The sequence below is a fragment of the Pipistrellus hanaki genome, assembly GCF_964339955.1.
Source record: "Pipistrellus hanaki genome assembly, chromosome: 2".
Classification (NCBI taxonomy): domain Eukaryota; kingdom Metazoa; phylum Chordata; class Mammalia; order Chiroptera; family Vespertilionidae; genus Pipistrellus; species Pipistrellus hanaki.
Window position 1 is genome coordinate 27,908,195 of NC_140504.1, and position 20,858 is coordinate 27,929,052.

The window sequence follows — 20,858 nt, forward strand, 5'->3', positions numbered from 1 at the left end:
TTTTCACATAACGAACTTTTCGCATAACAAGCTTGCTCCTGGAACGAATTAAGTTCGTTGTGTGAGGCACCACTGTATTTTGTGGAAGAGCCACCCTCAAAGGGCCAAAGAGCCACATGTGGCTCTCGAGCGGCAGTTTGCCACCACTGACTTAGGGCAATGAAGGAAATGGAGTGATGGCCAAGAGGACACGTGCCAAGCAGGATGCGATGCAGAGAGGAGGACGCAATGCACAGTGGAGAAGCCTTCCAGAAGCGGAAAGAAAGGCAGCACCAAAGGGCCTTGGTCTGGAGCATAGGTTCTCCCAAGAATCCTCAGACACAATAGGAATTGGGTGGGGGCAACGGATGCCTCTTGTCCCACCACCTATGGGATGAAGGGTTCAGACCATTGCATTCAGTCTCAAAGGATAGAGTAACCCGGCTGTGTGTTGGTTGCATAGCTCTCTTTCATCCCAGCTCCCAAACAGCTGGGGAGAAGCTCAAATGACCCCGAGGGCCTAGAACCCAGGGCTGACAGAAGAAGGGTAACACAATTCAGAGGAGAAAGCTTAGGAGGAATGATCCATAATGGGTATCAAATGGGGACACCTTGATAGGAGGTAGTTGTTCTAAACAGAGAGGGCCACCCTGCACAGTTAACATTTTAAATATTATTCCCTTAACAAGTTAAATTTGATATAGGCTATGTGGGTAAGCGATAAAATGCCAAAATACCTATGATAAGCTACTGAAAGTAAAATATTAAATGTGTTGCATGACAAGTAAAATGGGGGGGAAAAATGGAATTAAATTAAAAAAAACACACACTCATGAAAAGGCATGTTTTTAGGGGGTGGAGTGGCTGAGGAGAGATCAATGGGAGGAAAGGAGACATATTGTAATATTTTAAACAATAAAAAAAAATTTTAATGGCACATTTTCTTCCCAGCTCTCTGTTTAAAGGAGTTAAATTAAGGCATGAAGTGATCATATCAGCTTTAATTCTTCTCTGTTATTAATTGAACACCTTCTTGGAAACATGTAGATAAAAGCCCCACCTTGGAGAATTTAAGATAAGAGTGAATGGAAAGGAAGAGAAATTAGCAGGCTTACCCAGTTCACATGCAAAACCACGGCGCTCTGTTTGTTCAAAGCTGCCTACAAATGCATAATATTTAATTGAACCTTTGATGTATCCTGACGTGGGCGCGCTTACAATCGTAAGGCTGTTTGTTCTTAGGCTCATGCTTGTCTTTGTACGTCGCACAGACCATAAAACCAGGTGAATGGCAAAAGGCTGCTGTGAAAAAAGACAAATGACAGTTCCATTTGTTACAAAGAAATTCTGGCTGCCTCCTATGATGAAAGTACATATATACTGTGGCTATGCCTCATAAGGATAGCTGTCCCTACAGTGCAGTAGTTTACAGACATATTAATATGATAAAAGAAATGATGAAATTTGGTTCTTTGCCTGAAGGAAGACTAGTGATAGTCAAACTGGCCAGATGTCCAGTGGTCCTAAAAATGGGTAAGTTTCTGCTGTGAAACCTATCACTTCCTAGGGAATAATGAGAGAAACACAGCCACATTCTATGGAAAAGATCCACCAAGAAATAGCCAAGATAATTTCCTTCGTTTGACCATAAACCCATCAAAACTTCATGGAATGTGGTTACTTTATGTAGTAACTGTGTTCAGTCAACCACACATGCCAGAGCCTTCTTAAATAATGGGAGAGACACAGACAGACTGCCTTGGGACCTGTTCTTTAACAGGAATTCAAGTAAATCTCCAGAATTCTAAGAAATTGTCTACTGAACAATAGCCACCAACACAGACTGAGCTAAAAATTAGATTATATCTTATTCCTCCTTGGTGTCTCCAAACATTTGTTTTTAAAATCTAGCTACTTAAAGTAAATTACTCCAAAAATAAATAAATAAATAACCCAGACCTGGCCAGGTAGCTTAGTTAGTTAGAGTGTCATTCTGATATACCAAGGCTGTGGATTCGATCCTTGGTCAGGGCACATACAAGAAACAACCAATGAGTGCATAAATAAGTGGAACAACAAATCTCTTTCTCTCTCTCTCTCTTTCTCTTTCTCTTCAATAAAAAACAATGTTTTTAAAGAACCCAAAAGACTATAATCAGATTTATTGATTCTGAGAACTTGATCAACTACAGAAACAAGGAAAGAGTGATTTTTTTACAATTAATTTATGTTGTTTATTTGTTTTAGAGAGACAGGGAGAGGAAAAGAGAGGTAGAAACATCAATGAGAAACATCGATTGGCTGCCTCCTACATGCCTCCTACTAGAGACCAAGCCAAAATCCAGGCATGTACCCTGACCGGAATCTAACAGCCACCTCCTGGTGCATGGAACAATGCTCAACCACTGAGCCACCTGGGCCTGGCAACAACGATTTTTTTTTTTTTTTATGAAAATGCCCTATATTAATGTGCCCCATGAACATATATTTGAAATCTTGATCAGTATGATGTCGTGGAAGCTAGAGCTACTTGATACTACCAGGTGTAACTCACTTTTTCTTTTTTCTTTGTATTTCACATGGGACTTGATGCTTGGTGATTCAGTAGCAGACTCTTGCCTGCTTCCCAGCAGTTCTGTCTGAAAACAGCTGTTTTTCCATCCAGTCCGCCAAAGAGCAAATAATCAGTGGAACTATTTTGACAAAAGGATGATTTGTTTTAAAGTACAAAACCGAAGTTTATAGCCAATAAGCAATCAAATCAGTACCAAAAGTTACATCTTAAAGATAGATTTTAATGAAGATGACACTCATGGAAACTCCTAAAAGCTAGAGAGTTGCAGTCTGTCAATATTTTTCTCTCATCATAGTGCACAACACTAGACATGAGCATTTTCGAAGGTATACATGATGTTAGGTATTAAGGGGGGATGGTACCTTATATTATCCTTTTTTTTTCTTCAAAAAATAAAGCTCATTTATTGGTTTATCATAGAAATAAAGCTGTTTCACTTATAGAGCAACTACTCTTTTAGACTATCAGCTGTGATTTTTGACATTTTTGAAACCTTGGGGCTGCTTCTTCAAACAGACACTAGGAATCCTCTTTATAAGAAGAGTAACTGCTCTGGTTGAGGGGAGCAGAAGGATCCCAAATTTGAGTCTAGACCCCATCTCCTTTTCTTCTTGAGAAGGAAAGAGTGAACTAGAGCCTTGGGTGCAAAACTGGCATTGTTTTATTTATTTATTTCGTATTTTACTTCTCAAAAATAAAAATGTGTGAAGTTTAAAATTTCTAGGCAAAACACACCTTGGAATTAAAAAAAAAAAAAAACTTCTCTGGATATGTAACAAAATCTGAGCATACAGTTTAACAGAATTAGCTGAAAATTGTTAGCTTAACCTCTCTCCTCCTTACCTCAGACTGTCTACCGCTAAGTTCTCTTTGTTCCGGCAGCCAGCAGCCTTGTCTAGAGCCGCCAGCCCCTCTGCCCGCAGTGAGAGAAGGCACAGTTTTCGTCGGCCCACGTACTATTGTACCCCTTCCACCAACATCTTATTTAAAGTAAGGTTTACTGACAGGCAAACTGGTCTGCCTTCAATTTTACAATTTTAAATAGACTGACTTCACTCTACCGGGCAGGAGAGAGAAACGTAAGTCTATAGTTATTACTGTGATTGAGGGTTTTGCTACAGATGAACAGATATTGCCATCTACTGTTGAGAAAAAAGAAAATGGTTAAAGCAAAAGTTGTCAGCCTTAGTAAGGTTTTGACAGATCATAAACTCAAAATGAAAAAAAAAAATGGCTTTATGAAAGTAGTCAGTATCTCCTCACTTAGACAGATATTTAGTATCCATACAATAATTTCTTAACTAAAGAGAATAGAAAATACAACAAATCAAGACATTTTCTTCCCTAAAATCAGAAAAATTGCTATGTGTAATTATTCTTACTTTTGATTAAAGGTTGAAAGCATATCACTGTTTGATTAGTTACCTTTTGGCCCACCATTTTAGATACTACAATGAAGAAGAAATATAAATTATCCTTTTTTAATTATCTTAACGTCATTTCAAAATTAAACTTAAGATATAGATTAATTTATTTTCTTTGCTTTCTCACAAAGCCACTAGAAATGCGTAAGACAAAGTTAGTTTTAATTTTAAATTTAGTTATAAATTTTCTTTCAAAAAATAATGTAACCTTCTTTAGGCCTCTAATAGGACATACGTAAGCTCAAGTTTAGAGAAAGTCCATGTAGGGCAAAAAGCTACCACAAGAGCAGTGCATCTGAGCCAGAGAATCCAGCCACTTTGAAACTCTCCTGCTAGAAAGCAGAGACAGAGTTCGATGCCTACAGATCCATCAACCTGTTGTTATCCTGGTGGCTGGTGTTGAATTGGAGGAAATGATCTGATGGCCAAAATCAGTGGTTTGTGCACATAAAAAAAAAAAAAATTGCCCCTTTAAAGAATATTTATTTAACTCTGTCAACAGCTATCTTGCAGTCCAGAGAAATGGATGTGAAGTGTGATGTGTGGATAGTGCAGAGCAAGCCCCAAAGGGAATGTTTAAGAAAAGAAAGGAAAAACTGCAGTGTGAGGTGGTATCTCACTGTAGTTTTGATTTGCATTTCCCTAATAGCTAGTGAAGTTGAACACCATATGTATATTATTGATTTTTTACAGAGAGGAAGAGAGAGGGATAGAGAGTTAGAAACATCGATGAGAGGGAATCACCGATCAGCTGCCTCTTGCACACCAAGGTACATGCCCTTGACCTGAATTGAACTCGGGACCTTTCAGTCCTCAGGCTGACGCTCCACTGAGCCAAACCGATTTCAGCTGAAGTTGAACATCTTTTCATTTATCTGTTAGACAATTGTATGTCTCCTTGGGAGTGTTATCTGTCCAGGTCCTCCGCCCATTATTTTTTTACTTGTTTGTTTGGTGTTGCATTTTATGAATTCTTTATATTTTTTGGATATTAATCCTTTGTCAGAACTGTTGTTTGCAAATATCTCCCATTATCTTGGCTGCCCCTTTATTTTGCTGTCAGTTTCTTTTGCTTTTTAGTTAAATAAAATCCCATTCGTTTATCTTTACCTTTACTTCCCTTGCCTTTAGGGTCAAATTTATAAAATGTTCTCTATGACCAAGGTCCATAAGTTTAGTACTTGTGTTTTCTTCTATGTCATTCATTATTTAAGGTCTTATATTTAGGTCTTTGAGCCATTTTGAATTAATTTTTGTATCTGGGAACAAGCTGTAATCATTTCATTCTTTGCATGTGGCTTTCCAGTTTTCCCAGCACCATTTACTGAAGAAGCTTCCTTTTCCTCATTGTGTGTTTTTTGCTCCTTTGTTGAAAATTATTTGTCCATATACATGTGGTTTTATTTCTGAGCTCTGAATTTTGTTCCATTGGTCTGTGTGTCTGTTTTCCTGCCAATACCATGCTGTTTTGATTACCATAGCTCTGTAGGATAATTTGAAGTCAGGTAGTCTGGTTTTGTTCTTTTTTCTCTTAGGATTGCTTTGGCCATCGGGGTCTTTTGTGGTTCCATACAAATCTGATTAAATGATTACAGATTCACATGTTGCAAAGATAGTACAGAGAGGTATCCCATTTACCTCTCACCCAGTTTTTCCTAATGGGATCATCTTATACAGCTATAACACAACATCAAAACCAAAAAAAAAAAAAAAAATGACATTGGTACAATATATGTGTATAGTTCTTTGTCATTTTATTAAATGTGATTTGTGTAGCTGCGAAGAAAAAGAAGAAGGAGGAGGAGGAGGAGGAAGAGGAGGAGGAGAAGGAGGAGGAGGAGGAGGAGGAGGAGGAGGAGGAGGAGGAGGAAGAAGAAGAGAAGAAAAAGCTGCCCTTGTTGGTAAAAACTAAAAATAATAATGGTGTATCATGTTGGGTGGGGATAACATTACAGGCGTTTTAAGAGAAGCCAGCTCTAGGTGAAAGTCTAGGTAAGCAGGAAAGGTCAAGTGAAAGCAGAGGTTTAGACGATGTATGGTCAAGTTCAAGGAGATCAGCAGAGGCAATAAAAGACAGAATACATACCCAAGTCCAGGCAACCAGAGTCAACTATCAGGAGTGCATCAGAATAGATGAAGGAAGTGGAATGAATCTATTTCTGCTTTTTATTTGTTTTCTGCTGTGTGCCCTGTGCCTTTGGGCATTAGTACTAACCAGAAAGAGATTAAAGTCTTGCCTATCTTTGCTGAGAATAAAGGGTTGAAACTACCGCATGTAAGATTAGTAGAGGTGAATGGATTAGGATGTTTTTGTTTGCAAATAACAGTTAAACCCAAGTGAAGGAGCCTCAAATAATGAAGAAAATTATAACCTCATAACTGAGTATAAGGGCAGGAGATTCCAGAGCAAGTCAAAACAGCAGCACAACAATGTCATAAAGGACTCCATCCATTCCATGTTTCCTCTGCCATCATCTTCACACTTACCCCTTGTGGCCACAAAATGTAGATGGGTGAACAATGTGCTAATCCCAGGATAAATCCAAGAAATTTCTTTTAGATTGAGGTTTAGAATCAGAAATTTTAAAAACTAATCCTGATTGGGAGGGGATGTGGGAGGGAGGGAGGGAGGGGGGCAAAAAAAAAAATCAATAAAATATAAATAAATAAAAATAAAAATAATAATAATAATAATAAAACTAATCCTGATTAATTAAAAACTTCAGTTCAGCCAAAAACCGGTTTGGCTCGGAGAGAGCGTCAGCCTGCGGACTGAAAGGTCCCAGATTTGATTCCGGTCAAGGGCATGTACCTGGGTTGCGGGCACATATCCAAAGGGGGTGTGCAGGAGGCAGCTGGTCGATGTTTCTCTCTCATCAATGTTTCTAGCTCTCTATCCTTCTCCCTTCCTCTCTGTAAAAACTCAATAAAATAAATAAAAATAAAAGCTTCAGTTCATTCAAATTCTTCTTTAGATCCTTCTTTGTATTTTATACCTTGCCCAATATTGCTCTCTGACATCAGGATCAGGCCACTTTCATGGGTTTAGAGGAAATTTCTGTATTCTCATTCTCAGGACACGGAAAGGTGGCTCAAACTTTTAAAGAAGGAAGTTGTACACTTAAATTTGCATAGCAGTGCACTTTCACATGACTTGTCTAATCTAATCCTTATAAATCCTCGTCAGTTAGAAAAAGCAGATATTAATAACCTCATTTTGAGATGAGAAAACAGGCTCAAGTTTAAGTGAATTTCCCAAGGTCACTGAGAAACTACATAGCAAAATGTATTCCCAGATAGTTTATCTCTCAGTTCAGTGTTCTTTCTACTTTCAAGGACAAGTCTGACTTCTCTGGCCTAAGTCCAGATTTCACATGTACAGTCAGTCTCCCCTTACTACAATAATAATTGTTGGAACCCAAGAGTTGGTTTTTATATTAAGAATACACAAGCACTATAATTAAAGCTGTGGGAGGGCTCCCAAGAAAGAATCGGGTCAGACACTCAAACTAATATTCTAAGTTTTAGTGCAATGGAAAGATGACTACCGTTCATCCCCTTCCATTCCACCCACGACTAAAGAATGGAAAGGAGAAAAGTTGAGTAAGGGTAGATTGAAAGTACAAAAGCAGCAGTACTTGAGGGAGGGGATCACAGACCTTGCTCAGAAAATAGTAGCTATAAAACACTATTTTTGTATTAAAAAAATAAGATAATCACTTTTAAAATATTCAGCAGATGGCTATTTGAGTACTAGAGGCCCCTTCAGCCCAATCTGTACCCTCTCCAATTCAGGACCCCTCCGGGGATGTCCAACTGCTGGTTTAGGACATTCCTCTCACAATCCAGGACCACTGGCTTCTAACTGCTCACCTGCCTGGCTGCCCGATCACCCGAACTGCCCCCCCCCCCCCAATGTCCTGGTCACCCCTAACTTCCCCCCTACTGGCCTGGTCTCCCCCAACTGCCCCTCCCACCAGCTTGGTCACCCCTCTCTGCCCCCCCTGCTGGCCTGGATGGCCCATGCAGCCTACTGTTTGGTCTTTTGGTCACCCCTCACTGCCACCCCTGCTGGCCTGGTCATCCCTAACTGCCCCCCCTGCTGGCCTGGTCACCTCTAACTGCCCCCCTGCTGGCCTGGTTGCCCCACACAGCCTGCTGCTCACTCATTTGGTCAGCCCTCACTAACCCCCCTGCCAGCCTGGTTACCCCATTCAGCCTGTTCAGTCGTCTGTTCAGTTGTTTTGGTTGTGACGGTTACTAGGCATTTATATATATATAGATTAGAAGAATGAAGAACTTCTAGCACATACATGACCTAGGTTCTAACTTCATATGGGGGTGGATGGGATAAAAGTCCAGAACTCCTAAACCAGCCCCCATTCTTAGATGCTTTCCAAAGCCCCCTTGTTAATAGAAATTCCTGTATGGCTCAAAGAGGTTTGTTATGAATATCAAGACATCTTTATAACTCTTATTACTTAGGAAATTCTAAGGATTTTAAGAGCTCTGTGCCAGAAACAGGGAGGAACACCAAATAAATATTTTTTGTTATAAATAATATCACACTTCCCCAATTCACCAAAACTACTCTAACCAACACACAGAATGACCATGCAATGTATTGTAAAACCAGGATTTTTTGAGAATAAAAGAGAACATAATTAATGATTATACTGAAGTGATAGGTACAAATAGGGCCCATCCTATATATAAATTGGGACTTATGGCAACTCCATCAATATTTCCACTGGGATGTTTTGAATCTCACTCAACATAAAAACACCAAATCATAGATTTTTCTATAAAATCTGTTCTTCCTCACATTATTAAATCCCATCTGTATTCATCCAATTTGCTCAAATCAGAAACTTAGGAATCATGCCAGATTCCACTCTCTCACATCCATTTCATAAAATCTCTTTCATAGAACTATCTACAAAGTTTAAAGAGAAATATATATACCTCTCTTCTCCGTTTACTACCTAAGTCCTTCTCCCCCACTCATTGCACTGCAGCCAATACTCTCTTCACTTCCTTTACACTCTGTAATATGGACAAAAAGGGGGTGCTGCAACAAATCACAAATTCCTAACTAGGCAGGTCATGGTGGCCAGTCACACCCAAGCCATATAACATTTTATTGAAAAGCTTATTGTTGTCTTAAGCAATCCCTGTCCATTGTTTCTGTGCATCTATGTTAACACAACTTCAACATGCCTATCCCAACTTCCAACCACCTTCTAGAAAACACATAATCTTGTGAACTGTCCTGTAATCCAATCCCTGCCTTGCTTTCTCCCACCTTCCTGTCATCTTCCTTATGTTCCCTCCTTAATGTCAAATGCTTAAAAGAAACTGCAAAACTGTTACTCTGAGGAGCATTTGAGATCGTGTTCCCTGGCACATGTTGTCAATTTGGCTCAAATAAACTCATAACATTCTCTTATAGGTTTGGACATTTCTTACTTTTTAAAAAAATTTTTTTTATTAATTTAAAAGAGGAAGGGAAAGGAACCCCTTTAATGTCCCGCATGGTTCAGGGTTCAGGTTCAGGGTTTGAGTTCTGGAAAGGCCACACACAAATGTAAAAAGACTAGAAAAGTATTAATTTGAGAATACTGGGGGCCAGGCGGGAGCCCAAGAGAGGACTACACACTGCTCTGGCCTTGCTATCCCTTTTATTGAGTCTATGGGATACACCCATACCCCTTAGGCAGGAAACTCTAATAACAGAAAGTTACATAAGACAAACACAGGTGGAGGCTGCTTTAGCTACCAATGTCTCATCTAAACAATGAGTGATTACCTCCAACCTTTCAGAGCAATTAAGGTTAACCATCCTTCCAGGTTCCCTGTCCACCTTTTTCTATTAGTGAGACAACTATCGGTTTCGGCAGGAAAGGGAGGGAGAAATAGAAATATCAATGATGAGAGTGAATCACTGATTGGCTGCCTCCTGCATACCCGACACTGGGGATTGAGCCTGCAACCTGGGATGTGCCCTAATCAGGAATAGAATCGTAACCTCCTGGTTCATAGGTTGACACTCAACCACTGTACCACACCAGCTGGGCTGGACATTTCTTACCTTGACAGTAATTATATATTTGCTAGTTTGCATGTCACTGTATATCTTTTCTAGGTTCCAGCCAGGCACCCTGAGGTTTGGTCATCCAGTGCCCACGCATTCCTAGCACCCAGCATAATTTCCATTGTGTTGTACTCAATTGCCACATACAGTTATACTCAATAAATCTGTATTGGATAAATGAATACATGAGTAAACAGATGAAAAAAATAAGCAAACATCCTGCAGAGCAGCTTTGGGAAATACAGTATAAATTGTGTGAAACTGACAATAAAATAATCACAAAGGCCCTATTAAATACCAGCATCTGAATCTCAGAGACAAAGATCTAACAACGAAGTAAGGTCAGAGGCAATGCTGGGAAAAGGCAAGAATGAAGACACGCATGGAGAAAAGTGGAAAACTGATGAGTTCAAAGCATTTCCTCTATTCCTCTCATTTGCTCTCTGGGTAACTGTTTTAATTCTAATTTTGCACTAGTAGACAAAATTAACACACTGATTTAAAAAAAAAAAAAAACACACAAAAAAAAAACAAAAATAAAAAACACACACCATCTTCCTGGTAAAGGAGTTAAGGGGACCAAAGTTTTGCCACCCTGAAGCTGTCATTTGGGATATTGAATTTAAGCTGTTTAGTAAGACTAAGAAAGAACCTTCAACCCTCCTCATTCCTACCTAAGAGATTCAGATGGAAAGGCCTTCCTGGAGATGGAAATTCTCCAGGAAGAGAATTTTAGGATGTTACCTTAGCCCAATGGTCGGCAATCTGTGGCTTGCGAGCTATATGCAGCTCTTTGACCCCTTGAGTTTTTAGCAAAGGCCAGATTAAAAGTACCCTAATTAAGTTAATAACAATGTACCTACCTATATAGTTTAAGTTTAAAAAATTTGGCTCTCAAAAGAAATTTCAATCGTTGTACTGTTGATATTTGGCTCTGTTGACTAATGAGTTTGCCGACCACTGCCTTAGCCTAATTTAAATTAACTATGGTAAATAGGGAGGCTTCAGGCAGGGTCCTGATAGCTAGAAAATCCCTGTGTCCCATTGTTTCTGGGTTGCCTAGCAAGAATTTGCCTGTCATGTGTGTTCCCACTCTCCCTCAACTACCTGTAAATACCCCATTCTCACTTCTAAATTCTGAGACCCACAATACCCACTCCCCGCCCCCCTTGTCCAAAATATCATTATACCCAATACTAGAGGCCCAATGCACGAAATTTGTGCGCGGGGTGTGTGTGGGGGGAGAGGGAGACTCCTCAGCCCAGCCTGCACCCTCTCCAATCTGGGACCCCTCGAGGGATGTTCAACTGCCCATTTAAACCAGGATTGGGTCTAAACGGACAATCGGACATCCCTCTCACAATCTAGGACTGCTGGCTCCCAACTGCTCACCTGCCTGCCTTCCTGATTGCCCCTAACCGCTTTTGCCTGCCAACCTGTTCACCTCCTAACCACTCCCATGCCAGCTGATTGCCCTCAACTTCCCTTCTCTGCAGGCCTGGTCACCCCTAACTGCCCTCCCCTACAGGGTTGATCGCCTCTAACTGCCCTCCCTTGGAGACCTGGTCCCTCTCAACTGCCCTCCCTTTCAGGCCTGGTGCCTCCCAACTGCCCTCCCCTGCTGGTCATCTTGTGGTGGCCATCTTGTGTCCACATAGGGGCAGGATCTTTAACCACATGGGGGCAGCCATCTTCTGTCTTGGAGTGATAGTCAATCTGCATATTACTCTTTTATTAGATAGGATAGGGGCCTGGTACATGGGCGGGGGCCGGCTGGTTTGCCCTGAAGGGTGTCCCAGATCAGGGTGAGGGTTCCCTTGGGGCGTGGGGCAGCCTGGGTGAGGGGCCTGTGGTGGTTTGCAGGCAAGCCACGCCCTCCGGCAACCCAAGTGGAGGCCCTGGTATCTGGAATTTATTTACCTTCTGCAATTGAGAGAGATTCTTGAGAGAGAGATTACCTTCTGCAATTGAAACTTTGTAGCCTGGAGCAGAGCCAACAAGCCCCCTGCTTGCTCCATGGCTGCTGCCATTTCTTTTTGAACTTGTTTATCTTCTATATAATTGAAACTTTGTATCTCTGAGTAGAGGCCTAGGCTGGCCAGGGCAGGTAGAAAGCTTGGCTTCCTCCATTGCTGGGGGCAAGCCTAGCTATTCTTTCCAGCTCCATGGCTGCTGCCATTTTTCTTGGGATTTATCTTCTATAATTGAAACTTTGTATCCTTGAGTGGAGGCCTAGGCTGGCCAGGGTGTGTGGAAATCTTGGCTTCCTCTACACTGGGGAAATCCAAGCCTCTCTCCTATTCTCTGTGGCTGCAGCCATCTTGGTTGGGGCTGGTTTGCATACTCCCTCTGATTGGCTGGTGGGTGTGGTTAGTGGGCGTGGTTTGTGGGTGTGGCAGTGTGGTGGTTAATTTGCATATTACTCTTATATTATGTAGGATTGCCTCACTGTCTTTGGGAATTTTCATACATATGTGAATTTCCAGGTGCATGTATCAAAATTTGATTGTCTGTTAACTTGATTATCAACCCAGCAAAAGCTTAAAAGGTAGAAGTAAAAGCATTAATTTTTTTTAGCTTCCATAAGAACACCTTCTTACTGATAGGAAGGGGAGACTTGTTAATATGGAAGAAAGGATTCAGTAGCATTATCATCTGCAGTGCTATTTTTAGCCAGAATCAGGTAGTTGCAATGAATACCAAAGGAAGATTAGTTCCATAACAGGAATAACATGTTGGACAATCATCCAACATCCAAAAGTACCGTATTAACTTTTTTAAACACTAACTTTAAGACAAAAATTAAACTACAGAGATTTCTCACTTCAGTATAACATCATTCGTATAAATTTCTCTGAAATAGGTCTAGTCAGTTTGGCTCAATGAATAGGCCTGAGGACTGAAAGGTCTGGGGTTCGATTCTGATCAAGGGCACATGCTAGGGTTGAGGGCTCAATCCCCAATAGGGGGCATGCAAAAGGCAGCCAATCAATGATTCCCTCTCATCATTGATATTTTATCTCTCTCCCTCTCCCTTCCTCTCTGAAATCAATAAAATAATATTTTTTAAAAAGAAAAAGAAAAAAAAATTTCTCTGAAATAAATAACCAAACAAGTAAGGTGAGAGCTAATGCTGGGGAAATAAAGGGGGGGGGGGGGGAGGGCAGGAATGGCAGTGGGAGATGGAGAAGGTAGGAGAACTAGCAGTTTCATTGTTGTATACCTCATTATTGAAAAGCTACACACTGCCCTAGCTGGCTTGGCTCAGTGGATAGAGTGTTGGCCTGTGGACTGAAAGGTCCCAGGTTCAATTGTGGTCAAGGGCATATGCCTGGGTTGCAAGCTCGATCCCCAGTAGGGAACGTGCAGGAGGCAGCCTATCAATTCTCTCTCATCATTGATGTTTCTCTCTTTCTTTCTCTTTCTCTCTCTTCCTCTCTGAAATCAATAAAAATATATTGAAAGAAAGAAAGAAAGAAAGAAAGAAAGAAAGAAAGAAAGAAAGAAAGAAAGAAAGAAAGGCTACACACTGACACACACACACAGAAGAGAAGTCTTTCACCTCTAAGGATAAGTATTCCAAAGAAGTGGTTCCAACTTCCTAGACTTCGGGCTTATATCCCTGAAAAGCACAATGCTGTTGTCAAGATTGGTTCTGTCTCAGAATCTGTTTCTGTACCTCTTCTATTTGACATTATAAATAAACACAAACTAGATTCATGGTATTTGCAGTTATCAAACATCTCCAATAGGAGGAAATTGATTTGTGAATATTTGAAAGGTGTGCAAGTCCTGATTTTAGAAATGGCAGTGCCACCTGTCCTTGTGCCCAGACCTGGGAATGCGAAGTGGGAGACAAGGAGATCCCAGAAAGCTCTGAGGCAGGCCTCCTGTGTTGTAGAGAACATTTCCTTCTAGGACAAAAGCCACCTGCTTAACCCCTCTTCTAGAACTGGGTCACAATACAATTGATTACTTGGCAAGATAGCAAACATATTGTCATCATGCAAATCCTCCTGCATCAGTTAAGATACTTTCGAGTGGAGGCAACAAAAAACCCATCTCCAATTGGCTTAAACAATCAAGGTAATTTAAGAGTTCATGTATTAAAAAGTTCAGAGTAGAGAAAGCTTTTGAGTAAGGTCTATTGAGGGCTCCACCCCTCTTTGTTTCTCTGGATTCTGCCCTTTTTTATGTGTTGACTCTGTCATCAGACTGGCTTCCTTTTTAGTTTATTATAGTAGCAACATAGGCTTCTTTTTTTTTTCTTTCTTTTTTTTTTTTTTTTTGATTTTTTACAGAGAGGAAAGGAGAGAGATAGAGAGCTAGAAATGTCGATGAGAGAGAAACATCGACCAGTTGCCTCTTGCACACCCCCTACCGGGGATGTGCCCGCAACCAAGGTACATGCCCTTGACCGGAATCGAACCCGGGACCTTTCAGTCTGCAGACCGACGCTCTACCACTGAGCCAAACCAGTTTTGGCTATAGTAGCAACATAGGCTTCTTGCTTCTTCAGTCCCTATTCACTCAACCATTAATCTGAAGTGCCCGATTTGTTTCAATTGAATGACTTCAGAACAGATCATAATGGTAAGGGAGATGTGATTAGTACCATCCTAGATATTGGCAAAGGTCACCCATCCCACCTACAGTGCACAGCTGCAACTGAATGTAGAAGGGTGTGAGGTAGCAGAAGCACCACAAAGACATAGAACCACAAAGATGAGAAATAGACTCAGTATTTTTAGCCATTATTTATCTCTTTCTTTCTCCTCCTCCTTCTCCTGATTCCCTCCCTCCCTCTCTCTCTCTCCCTCTCTTTCTCTCTCTCTCTCCCTTCCCCCCGCCCCATCTTTACCTCCTGTTTTGTTAAAACTGATTGGCAATGAAAGCAAGGTAGGAGAATGCAGAAAGATAAGACAGAAAAGATACAATGTCTTTCGTTTTAGGAGGACTCTGGGAAAGATTCAGTGATTCAATCTACAAGGTCTGCAACTGTAACCAGACCTAGTGCTTTAGATAAGTAGATGTATGTGGTGACAAAAAAAAAAAAAGAAAAAAAAAATCTATTTGGGGAAATTTTAGAAGAGAAAGCAAAATAGATTGATTATCCAAAATAGGTTGATACAAGTCTAGACGATTATTCAAACCTACTACAGTTGGCCCTCTATATCTATGGGTTTCACATCCGTAGATTCAACTGACCACACACAGATAAATTTTATATATATTCAAGCCCTGGATAGGTTTCTCAGTGGTTAAAGTATCAGCCTGTGGACCGAAGGGTCTCAAGTTCAATTACTGGTCAAGGGCACTACCTTGGTTGCAAATTCAATCCCCAGTCCTGGTGGGGCAAGGGTGGGAAGCAACTAATCGATGTGTCTCTCTCACGTCAATGTTTTTCTTTTCTCTCTCTCTCTCTCTCTCTCTCTCTCTCCCCCCCCCCCCCACTTCCTCTATTCCTCCCATTCTCTCTAAAAATCAATGGGGGGAAAATATCCTCTGGTGAGCATTTTTTTAAAATCTTCAATAATAAAGATAAAATTGAAAATAGATATTCAAAACAAATTCCAGAAAGTTTCAAAATATGAAACTTGAATTTGCCACATGCAAATCACTACGCTGAATCCACAGGAATAAAGTAATTTATAGGCATACTCTGCTGTAGCTTATATGCAAATACAGCTTATATGCAAATGCAGCTTATATGTAAATACTACACCCTTTTATATAAGGGACTTGAGCATCTCAGGATTTTGGTATCTGAGGAATACCATATCCCCAAGGAACCAATCCCTCAAAGACACTGAAGAATGACTGTACTCCCTTGTGCCAGTCATGAACTTTTAGTAATTAAGTAATTAAATTATGGTAAATGTTGTGCATAATAATTATTCATAATCACCAGGTAAAAACTGAAAGCAACCTAAACATCCATCAGTGGGCAAAGTGTTATGTTGATTCAATGGAACATTAAGCAATAATCTTATATAATCAATAATCTTATATAATAAAATCTTATATAATAATATGCAAATTAACCATCACTCCAACACACAAGATGGCCGTCCCCATGTGGTGAAATATGACCACCCCCATGTGGACACAAGATGGCCACCACAAGATGGCCGGCAGGGGAGGGCAGTTAGGGGCAATCAGGCCAGCAGGATAGCAGTTAGATGTCAATCAGGCTGGCAGGCAGAAGCAGTTAGGGGCACTCAAGCAGGCATAATGGCGAGTGGATGGGAGCCAGCAGTCCTGGATTGTGAAAAGGAGGTCCAACTGTCTGTTTAGGCCTGATCCCGGTTGGGTCCCAAATTGGAGAGAATGCAGGCTAGGCTGAGGGACACACACCCTCATGCATGAATTTCATGCACTGGGCCTCTAGTATTAAATAATGGTTCTGAAGGTTCTGTAATATCACAATAATGCTCATGATTACTACAAAGTGAAAAAAAAAACTTGAAAAATAATTATGAAAAATGTACATATCAGACATAATTATGTAAAATATACATGTAAAAAGAAATATACCAATGATATTTGAGTTTTACTGAAATGTGTTTGTTTTCAACTTCTTCACTTATTCTATGCTACTGTTATATTAATTTTATAACTGAAAAAATGAGCAAGGACTGTTACTTGGCAGGCGTCTACTCAGCAGTTTGCCTCTGTGCTGGTAAAACAACACTTACAATTAGGTAGTCTGTCGTCTGTCCCAGCAGCACTCATTCATTTATTCAACAAGCAATAATTGAGCACCTATTATGTACTAGGCACCAGAGATATATCGACAAGGTAAGTGATTTGGTCCCTGTCCCTATCCTTACAGCCCAGTGAAGAAGGTGGGCAATATGAGAAGTAACTGATTACAAATCAGGAAAACATGGTATCAAGGTAACCAACACAATAGCATAATAGGAGGGAGAACCTATTTTTCAAAGGGGATCAGAGAAGCTTTTGAGCAGGTGGCATTGAAGTTGAGTTGAGAATGAGGAGGCGCCATGAACTGCAAGCCCCAGGACATAGCAATTGAAGCAGAGCGGAAAGAGCTGGCAAGTCCTAGGAACCAAACGGAGGCCATGTGGCTGGAGCACGATGCCCGAGAAGGGGGGTATAAGGGGGTTGGAGAGGTAGGCAGGGACCAGCTCAGACAAAACCTTGATATTTTATTCAAAGTGCAATGTGGAAACCATGGAGGGGTTATACAGAGAAGAAACACTGTTTAGTTTGCATTTTAATGGGATCACTCAGGCTGCTCTGTGAGAATGATTTGGTGGTGAGTAGGGGTCAAAGTAAGAAGGAGACTAGTCAGAAGGTCTTTGCAAGAGACAGTGAACTGGATTAGGGTGGTGGCAATGGAGATGAATTAGACCAGTGATTCCCAAAGTGGTCTATATCGACCCCCAGGGGTCTATGACAACCTGCAAGGGGTCTACGTCAGTGAAAAAAAAATTTGGGGGTCCATGAAATGAAAATGGGGGTCCACGATAGTGGATCTCAACATACACTGATAGTACCTATTTACTTACATCATATTATCTTATAATATAAAAACATATAAATTATTTATAAAAGTACCTATGAAGTAAAAAATTTATTATATATGTTTATAAAATTGTGTAAGTTGTAGGATAAAAACCTGCACAGAATGATATACCAGTATCATCTTGTTACAAGCATACGCGCAGTAAACATTCTTGCCAATTTTTGTCTCAAAGCTTCGCGAACTTGCACCGACTTGTTCAATTCGTCACTCTATAAATATGAATGTGAGAAAAATACGTTCATTCGTTTCCTGAATCTTGAATAGGAAAGTGCTGAGAAAATATTTTAAAAAATATAAACTGGTAGTTTATCATACAAATTATAGTGAATCAGTGTTATTTTGTTTGAGAATGCCGGAGAAAAGTAGGTACATTATTTTTTATTAAATTTTAACACTAAACTTCACTACAGTTAGAAATTTACAAAAAAAATCAATATCAGGTAAGTAGGGGGTCTACCCAAAACCGAAAAACATGGCAAGGGGTCTACGGCACAAACAAGTTTGGGAACCTCTGAATTAGACTAAAAGGTTTCAGGGTATTTTTCGAGATAGACCAGACGATAGGGAAGGGGGAGGGGAGAGTGGATCAAGAACGATGCCCAGATGACTGGTTTGAGCAATTGGGTGTGTGGCATCGACATTTCTAGAGACAGGAAAAGTAAGGAAGAAATAGATTTGGAGGATAAAGTGAAGAATTCAGTTAAAGTTAAATCGTATAGAACTGCAATATATAGTTTATTTATATAATCCTTCCCTCCAGGAAGACCTTTAAGGAACCCATCAGAAGTATGTTTTTCACCTCTGAAGTCTTTTTTTTTTTTTTTTTAATGGCAGCTGAGTCTTTTTAAAAAATATATATTTTATTGATTTTTTACAGAGAGGAAGGGAGAGGGATAGAGAGTTAGAAACATTGATGAGAGCGAAACATCGATCAGCTGCCTCCTGCATACCCTCAACTGGGGATGTGCCCACAACCAAGGTATATGCCCTTGACTGGAATCGAACCTGGGACCCTTCAGTCCGCAGCCCAACACTCTATCCATTGAACCAAACCAGTTAGGGTTCACCTCTGAAGTCTTAACAACCTGAGCAATGCACATTAGACTAGACATTTAGTGTTTGTTAAATGAATATCACAGCTTTGCAAACATTTCTTTCATTTCCGTGTAATAAGATTTTAGTTACTGTGAAAAGCCTGATTTTAGGCAGTTACCAAGGTAGACAGGGAAAATTTGGTTGATCATTAATTAATCTTCAACTTAAAAGGAAAAAGAAAAGGTATGAGATTCTTTTTTTTTCTTTTTAATTCTTTGTTTGTTTAGTTTTCTGCAGTTAAACTAAAATTGAAGTTAAAAGCCTTAATGTGTGTGTTTAAATCCTTGGGCCTGCTACTGACCTTGTTCAAGTGATTTTACCTCCCCGTGTTTCAGTTTCTCCATTTGCAAAAGGGAGATAATGGTAGTTGCCTTATCTCACAAGGATGTCAGGAAAACAAGTCAGATAAATTGCTTTGCCCTCCTTGAAGAGGGACTCTAGAAGTATTATTAGATATAACGATGAATACCCCCAACTTCAAAGATATTTTTAAATTGCCCCCCAAGTCTTTGAACATGTTAAGTCTGTGAGTAGCACCATGTTAGTTAGGTGTTTATACATAGCTGGTAAGCTTTCACCTCTTGTTAAAACAGTAAATGGTCTTTGAACAAATGTATTTCTTCAGTCTTTGATAACTATGCTTCCTTGTTTGTACACTTGAAAGATGATTATCATCTGGCATATGAGGTCAAGTTGAACTCTTTGGTGCCATTACAGTTCAATTGCTGCTTTAAACGAGTTTTTCTTCTAAGGTTGAAAATAAATCACTTGGTTTGTGTTAGTAAGCTACTTGCAGTCTAAAAAAAAAAAAAAAAAAAAAAATGACTGTGAGGTAAATACAACTATTTTCTGTGAGTGATATGTATAAATAATGTTTTCCATCTCAACTATAATAACCTCATTTTAAAAGTGATACAAAAATTCAATATTTTAATTTCTTCATTGAGGTATTTTCTGATGGGTTTTCCTAAAATTGCTTTTAATAGCCATAATATGCATTTTAACATTTCTGGTATAGACAGCCATGGTGTTTCAGTTTCTCCATTTATATGGTACACACATAAATATCACCAAAGTAGCCTTGGCTGGGTGGCTCAGTTGATTGGAGTGTTGTCCCATATACTTAAAGGTTTCAAGTTCAATCCCCAGTCAGGACACATACCTAGGTTGCATGTTGACACCAAGTTGGGACATAAACAGAAGGCAACCAATCAATGTTCTTTTTCACATCAATGTTCCTCTCTCTCTCCTCTCACGCTTGCTCTCCCCCTTCCCCTTTCTTTAAAATCAATAAGCATATCCTTGGGTAAGGATAAGTAAATAAATAAATATCACTAAAGTAAACACTGACAGGAGAATCCAAGATGGCTGCTCGGGTAGGCAACTAGCCGCAACCGCACACAACAATTTCAATAAAATACAACTAAAATATAAAGTGGACATTACCCAGAACTACAGGAAAGTCGACTGACTGGAAATCCTACAACAAGAAGCAAGGAGAAAACCAGAAGGAAGTGCGGAGGAGCTGTAAAAGCCTAAGGTACGGAGACACGCGGTGCGCAGAGAGGACGGAGCCGGAGAGGAGGGAGGCCGAGTGCCTGGCTGGCGTTCCCAAGCGGGAAGCAGAGAAAAGCTCCGATTGTGCTGGGCCCAGCTCCAACTGCTCTGAACCCCAATTCTAGGCCAGACCCTGGGGACCCAGGCTCACCCATAGGGAGCTGGGCTGTAAGGCGGAACCCCAGGGAACGGCGAGAGGAGGTCCCGGAGGCTAGCACAGTGCACGCAGAGAAGGGCCGGCTGGCTATGCCACGGGATTACCCTGGCGGGAAGGAGACAGGGGCTCCAGACTGCTCTGAACGCCACCTCCAACTCCACTTCCAACTGAACTGAACCCCAATACCGGACTCATTGGGGGAGAGCATAGACAGTTTGGCAGCAGGCGAAAATCGAGGGCACCTTTCTCTCAGAGGCGCTTGCAACAAGTACTGAAGGACCCTGAGTCTCAGGAGTCGCATAGGGCGGGGCTGACAGAAGCCAAGGCTGTAGGCTCCACCCTGAAATCCCGCCCCATCAGGAAAGCTGCCTGCGAAAATGCCTAAACCAAATAGATCACAAACGAAAGAAATGGAGGACAAAAAG

The 20,858-nt window shown here is 40.6% G+C and overlaps 1 protein-coding gene across 1 annotated transcript in view; it reads right to left on the minus strand.

The window, feature by feature from the left end:
- Positions 1-10,616, minus strand: part of MECOM (MDS1 and EVI1 complex locus) — a 643,214-nt gene extending 632,598 nt beyond the window's left edge. Inside the window, exon 1 of the mRNA XM_084874104.1 lies at positions 10,566-10,616. The gene's annotated coding sequence lies outside the window, so the exon portion shown is untranslated. The remainder of the gene's footprint in view (positions 1-10,565) is intronic.
- Positions 10,617-20,858: the final 10,242 nt, after the last annotated feature.